Here is a 7,113-nt window from a genome sequence, read left to right as displayed (position 1 = left end):
TACAAGAGGGTAAGGAGAGACCCTACCGTGAGAAGGCCAATGTACCTGCAGGAGTTCAAGGATGTTGTTCATGCAGGAGTGGTTCTGGATGTCAGAAACAAAATCATGGCATCTGATATGGTGGTACCTACTGTAAAGCAAAAGTGGGTGATTACTTGATCAAAGCTGTGAAGCAAGATCAAGTGGATGCTAACTTGATTGAAACTGTGAAGTAAAACCAAGTCTGTAACTCTGTCATTGTTCTCTGGTTTTGTTGTTGGCTTTGGCAACACTTTTGACAAAAAGGGGGAGTAATAACCACCACCCCTGACAAACAGAGTGGGTCTCTACAACAGACTCTCGTGACAGATTCCCTCCCCTGCAGCTGCTGTGTGTTGAAGTTTAGATTTAACTTTTGTATGTGTGCTGCTTTGTGAAGTTTTTATTTAACTTCCATGTGTGTGAGTGTGCTGCCACTCTGAGGGTATTAGCTAGGCTTATTTCCTGCTAGGTGTGTGATTCCGCTGCAATGAACTCTGTTATGGGGATCAAAGTGTTTTAGCCAAAAATTTGCCAAAGGGGGAGTTTGTAGGTGTTTAATTGGCTGCATTATATGGTAAAACACTAGCTGGTTACTAATGTCTTGACTGATGTCATGACATGGTATGTATGTGTGACTACATTGTAGGTTAGAATATCTAACTGTACTCTGATGTCTTGACTGATGTCATGACACACTTGAGTAGTTACTGCAGGATTAGCTAACACAGGATTTATTGAATGTCAAACTGGATGCTGTGACATTCATACCTGTCAGCAGATACTAAGGAATAGAACAGCTGGTGTTCTGTTAGAACTTAGTATTTATTTCCAGTCTGGTTATCAAGGAAAGACCAGACCTGGCATAAGGCCTACTGGCTGAATGTCAAACTGGATGTTATGACATTCATCATTGACAGCAGCTACTGAACATTAGACAGAGTGGTGTTCTGCTATACTTTAGCATGTTACTTAGTCTGTTCTTCAAGAGAATAACAGAACTAACTTAAGGCCAAATGTGTAAATGTTAAATTGGACACTTTGACATTTATTAATGTAAGCTGTTACTGTAGTATGGTCATTTTGATCATGTACAGGTCAGCAAAATTGTACAGTCTGTTTTCTGGAAAAACAGACTCAGCATATGGACCTTGATGTCAAGCTGAATGTCGTGACATTCATTCCTGACAGCATATGCTATATTGTAGGTTGTTCAGTTTTCTGTTTCAGCTTTTTCTCAGGCTATTCTTCAGGGATTCAACAGCTGAGAGAAAATCCAGGAAATCAACAACCAAGCTACATTTAATGAACCTAACAAATAGCCTATTTGTTAGTAACCTAAATGTTGAATTTATGGGAACTCGCGTCACCTTAAATTCAGGGGAATACAGGTGCAAAAGCCCAGGTACTGCAATATAAAAGGAAGGTGTTCCTTCATTCAGTTTCGGGGATTTTGAGGCGTGAAGATTTTGTGTGTCCATCATACTTCACTGCTGTATTTTTGTGAGTCTTGTATTAGACGTATCTTGTAAGCCAAGCCATTATCAAGTAGATGATTGTTGTGGCATAGGGTGTTCATTGAGTTGTAAGTGTTGTGTCGCTCAAAGCTTTTAAGCGTGAGTGCTGTGTATCTTGATTAAAGCTGTGAAGCACAATCAAGAGGTGTTTGAAGTGTGACTTCAAATTGTCTTTAATATTGATTAAAGGTAGTAATCACTGAGGTGATTGAGGGGGAGTGAGTAGGAACTCTGATCTTAGTGTAAGATTGAAATTGCATTGGGTAGGGATTAAGTGATAAGTTGTAAACGTGTGAGTTTAGCTTTGAATTGATACTACTAATAGTGGATTTCCTCCCTGGCTTGGTAGCCCCCAAATGTAGGTCATGTTGGACTGAACTGGGTAAACAATTACTTGTGTTATTTACTGCACTTACGTTTAAGTTCTGCATAATTCCTGTCTGTGCAGAATTGGATGTCATAACAACCCGTGTGACATCTAAAGTATGATAACTAGAATTTCAGGATCCTACCATTTTCTCCATGTACTGGGTATGCAGAGTTCCCATAAATATGTCAATTAGCTCTTTGTCAAGGAGAGGAGGTTGGACGCGAGCTGCAAACTCTCTCCATCGCTGTGCGTATTCCTTGAATGGCTCATTGTTGCGTTGAGTCATGTCTTGCAGTTGTGTGCGATTGGGCGCTAGATCAGTATTGTATTGATAATGCCTAAGGAAAGCTTCAGCGAGATCTCTCCAAGATTGGACCTGACCTCTTTCCATTTGCATGTACCATTCCAAGGATGCCCCACTGAGGCTATCTTGGAAGTAATGAATCAAGAGTTGATCATTACTGATGTGGGCAGCCATTTTACGATAGTAGGCTCTGAGGTGAGTTCTTGGGCAGCTGATCCCTTTGTACTTGTCAAAGTCTGGGACTTTGAATTTTTGCGGAATCACGAGGCCTGGCACCAAGCACATATCAACAGCATCCAAGCCGGGAGTAGTGTGAACCTCCAAGGACTTAAACTTTTCCTCCAAAGCATGGAGTCTATCAACAGTTGGGTCTGGGAGACCTCCAACAGTAGGCTGGACGGGCTGTGGCATGAAGAAAGCGTCATACAGATCTTCATCACCCATCATTGATCCATGCCGAGCAGATGTAGCAGAGTGCTCATGGGGGTTCATGTTGACCATGGGAACAGGAATAGGGATGGGTCCTCCTCCAGGATGATTAGGGTTACCATCAAGGTCAGTTACTCCAGGGATGCTAAGTGATGGCGATCCAAACGGGGCAGCAACTCTTCTGGCTTCAGCGCTAGTCTCAGCATCCTTCTCTTTCTAAGCTAGGAGCAACATGGTTTCCAGCAAGCGATCCATCTTTGCTTGCATGGAGTCAATGTCTATTCTCATCGAAACCTGATTTGCTTCTAGTTGTTCAAGTGTCATCTTGTAGTTGCGGCGTGTCTCGTACCGGTGTCGAGTAGTCAACGTTACTGAACAAAGGGTAGAATATGGTGTAAGCTTTTGTATCTGGAAGATGATATGTAATGCATGTTGATGATATGCAAATGCATGAAATTTTGCCATGTTTCCATAAAGGAATGCAAATACTCGAATCATTCACACGTCGGGTACGTCAGGATAATAGGAAGAAACAAAGGTTTCTCTGATCACAAGAATTCCCAAAAGTAGGTTCTAAAGTAATGTTTTCGAGGAAGGAACTTAGACTCACGGATCAAGTTCAAAACTTCCTCGCAATGGTGGGCTAGCCACATCGTGATGGGAGTTCTGAAATGATCTAATCTAAGTGGGATTCTCGTATTGTTCGAACAGGGTTGTCGCGGCGCAAAAAATACCCAAGCGTAAGGAACGCTCGAAATATAAACAAAACAGAGTCGCCACCGAACTTTATTTATTCCCAAAGAGGGAAAGGGGAAATGTCGATAAAACCCACAAAAATCAAAAAGAAATGGTTGTCGCAACCAAATCGGGTTCGGGAGTCGGTTATGCAAGGGGAAGGTATTAGCACCCCTCACATCCATCGTACTCGATGGGACCCATTTAGTTAGTTTCATGTTAGAGTGTTAGCGTGATATCGTTTGTGATCTTCTACTTATCGGGTAAGGAAAGAGAAAGAAAGAAAGGAAAGACTTATGGGTGTTTTAATATTAATGTGCCTGACAAGATTTCGCAATCCTGCTCCTACGTATCTCCAGGTGCTATGAAGAACTCAAGGCATACGTAGTTCTACCCAAAGAGAACTACTATATGGATTGCTTTTAAAGAGAGTGATGCTTGGATCACATTTGAGCGATTAAACCTTTACTTGTTGCTCACTCTTGGAGGCTGAAGTCTTTGTTTGTTTCACATCAAAATAGATGTTGCATACTCTTTTCTGAAAATGTTTTCGGAGTCGCACAAGGGCGGAAAACAATTTTGACGAGTTTGAGTTGATTTTAAGCGGAGACAAGCATCTAAGCAGGAAGCTCTACTGCAGTACTCAGATGCTCGAAAAGGAAGAGACCTAAGCCCAATCACTCTCTTTTCATCCAAAAGTTTATTATGAAAAAGTAGGGCAAATTAGGCCAAAGTTCATTAACGGAAGACGATTAGTCAGACAGAGAGCTCTACAGCAGTGTCCAAATAATCAGGAAAGAGAAGGTCGATACCCAATCAATCTTTTTCTTCTATAAGAGAAATGACCTAATTTTGGTAATTACTGTATGTTAATATGGAAGACGAATGTTTGAACATTGAGCTCTACATCAGTATCCTAACATTCGAAACAGAGAAAGTCTAAACTTAATCAGTTTCTTCCATTTTTATTGTGAAAAGATTTTAAAAATAGGGGGACGACTTGACGTTGGATCAAGTGTCTCAAGTTGACTTATGAAAATAATTTGGATGTGGCGGGGGTTAAATTTATTATAAAAATAATGTGGGGTTTTTGATATAGATATTGATTATTTGATTTTTATTACTCATGTAAAGAGAAGTTAGTAACTTGTTAATCACAATAAAAAAAACATGGAAAATGGAGTGTGAATATTAAATGAACAGAATAAATAAAATAAATAATAATAATAATAATAATAAAACCATTTATTAACAGAATAAATAAAATAAATAATAATAATAATAATAAATAAAAGTAACAAAAAAATGGCAATAAAAGGGAGTCGTCCCCCACTCTTACCACGTGACTCTCTTGTTTCCTTTTACTAAAATTTATAACATAACCATTATTGATAAAAGTGAGTATATAATATTAAAAAAATAGAATTTAAACAAATAAAAATTGGATATTAATTCCAATATCAGTCCATCCATCCAAGTCCATCCATCCAAGTCCAACCTAGAAACAAAGTAGAAAATAGAGCAAACAACTTTAAAAATGACAATGTCATTAGAGACATGTCCAAGTATCCTCTTGGTGATAGAAATAGGTAGTGACGATAATGATGAAGCATAAAATGGCTGGGGGGAAAATTATGCAATACTAGATGTTAAGGCAACCAAGCAACATGTTCCACCAAGTCTTACATATTTAACAACTTGTAACCATAAGATGCAATTCAATTTTGAAATAATTTAACATGAAATGGACAACCTCAGATAAAATAGCATGATAACACAAATTAAAAAAATAAATAATTAAAAAAAAGAACTCACTAGCACATGTTATGCTGGGAACAAATGAGAAATCACTTAAGTAAAAGTTAACAAGACTTCAACTCAAGCTAGCTCCAGAACAACGAGAAACAACTTAAGTAAAAGTTAACAACATCAAGTTTAAAGGGTCTGTACAAATAGAAAGAACTCATTACCTATTATTTCCAACAAACATCTACGGCAATTCAGCAACTCGAATCATGACAGCAACAACTTCTTTAGCGTTCATCGAAATAGAATATCATACCATAACATACAAAAGAAGCTGTAGAAATTAAGTTGACATATCAAAATAGATATCAAAATAGAAATTGGTGGTCATAACAACATATTATCAATGTCGAAATCACGGATAAATGTCCGATCTTACCTAATACATCTCAACCAAATAGAATCAGTAGCAGCAACTACGTATTATAATACCCGATTAAAACTGTTAAAAGTGATTATCATGAAATCCAACTTATCCATAACAGAACCATAAAAGCCAAGCATACCAAACACTAAACGAATAGGACGAAATGCTATAAACAGAACAAATAGTAAAGAAAAAGAATCAAGATACAAAAACAAATTAATCACAATCCAACAACATTGAAATCGAGTAAGAAGAAAAGACGCGACCCAAAACCGAAAGTTGTTGCTGTGCAGAATTATTTTATTGTGGAATTTCTTATTCACGGGTATCCGGAAAACTTGATGTTGTGCATAAATGTTATTCTCAGACCACCGAAAGTGGAATATGGAATGCTCCTGATTTCTCCAAATCGTTAAAGCCGCGTTCGAGTATCTTGAGAAGAGCAAAGGATGATATGTCGCGGTGGTTACCGGTGAGTGAAGGGTGTTATTGGATCAAAAACGCGATTGGAAAATGGATCGAAGGGTGGAAAGGTTGTATGTGATGTGTTTATGATGGTTGGCGGTGTCGTAGATCGGAGAAGGGAAAAGTTGAGTTTTTTTTTTCCGAAGGTGAAGGTCGGATCGAAGGGAGTATGATGGACGACAGAGAAGGGTGTTGGATGGTGGAGAAGTTACAAGGCAGAGATTTAGTGGCGGTTTGAAGTTTGAAGTTTTAGGTGGAGATAAGAGAGGAAGTGTGTGGTCTCCCTTGTGTGACGCGTTTGGCTAGTCTTTATAGCAAAAATCATTTTTTCTATTTTGTCATCATGGACACGTGGCACTAGTTAATTGGTGAGGAAATGAATTTTTTCTTGCGCCAGCAAGACAAAGAGAAGGGTCACGTGCTATCAGCCAAAAAATGGGGGGAACTTTCCCACACTTTTTCCTTCAATTCTTTTTTATTGGATAAAAATAAATAAAACTCAGACGTAAAAGTGTCCGAAAAGATAAACTGAATGCACCAATATTATCAGCGTGAAATAAACTTTTCGAAAACATACAGGTTTCAATAAAATTTGGAAATAAAAATCGACCGGTTAAAAGCCTCAGGTTAATCAGAATGCGACTGAAAAAGTAGTCGGAAAATTGAAATGAGCACACTAGGTTAAACTAAGTGAACTGTAGATTAAGAAAACTGACATCTGAAAACTCAATTTTGAAATTTTTCGTCCGTTAATTCGACGTACATTTGAGAAATGATTCGACCGATCTGCCTGTAAATTCGAAAAAATTATTTCAAATATATTTCAAGCACTATGTGAAACAAAAATGCATGTTATGACAAGTAGAAAATACAAACGTCTTATAAATGAACTGAATTGTTGACTGAATAACCGTGAACAGACAATCAAATGTAATTGAATCACCCTTGGACCATTTACTTATGATTCTCCATCACAATTAAAACCTACAAAGATTCAGATGATGACAATACTCTTGACTGTCACCCTCTGAACCTCTCAAACATGATGTAATGGAAATAAATGATGCATCAAGACTTAGAAATTAAGTCTTCAATCAATAGA

At 38.1% G+C, this 7,113-nt stretch overlaps 1 long non-coding RNA gene across 1 annotated transcript; it reads right to left on the bottom strand.

Moving 5' to 3' along the window:
* Positions 1 to 4,600: 4,600 nt before the first annotated feature.
* LOC127128756 (uncharacterized) lies at positions 4,601 to 6,308 on the bottom strand. Its single transcript, XR_007806026.1, has 2 exons — positions 5,344 to 6,308; positions 4,601 to 4,871 (listed from the first exon to the last, which is right to left on the bottom strand). It is a non-coding gene; the product is annotated as an uncharacterized LOC127128756 (long non-coding RNA).
* Positions 6,309 to 7,113: the final 805 nt, after the last annotated feature.

The sequence above is a fragment of the Lathyrus oleraceus genome, chromosome 3, assembly GCF_024323335.1.
Source record: "Lathyrus oleraceus cultivar Zhongwan6 chromosome 3, CAAS_Psat_ZW6_1.0, whole genome shotgun sequence".
NCBI classification, from domain to species: Eukaryota; Viridiplantae; Streptophyta; class Magnoliopsida; order Fabales; family Fabaceae; genus Lathyrus; species Lathyrus oleraceus.
The sequence above is the reverse complement of the archived record's forward strand: the minus strand, read 5'-3'. Positions and strand labels throughout refer to the sequence as shown.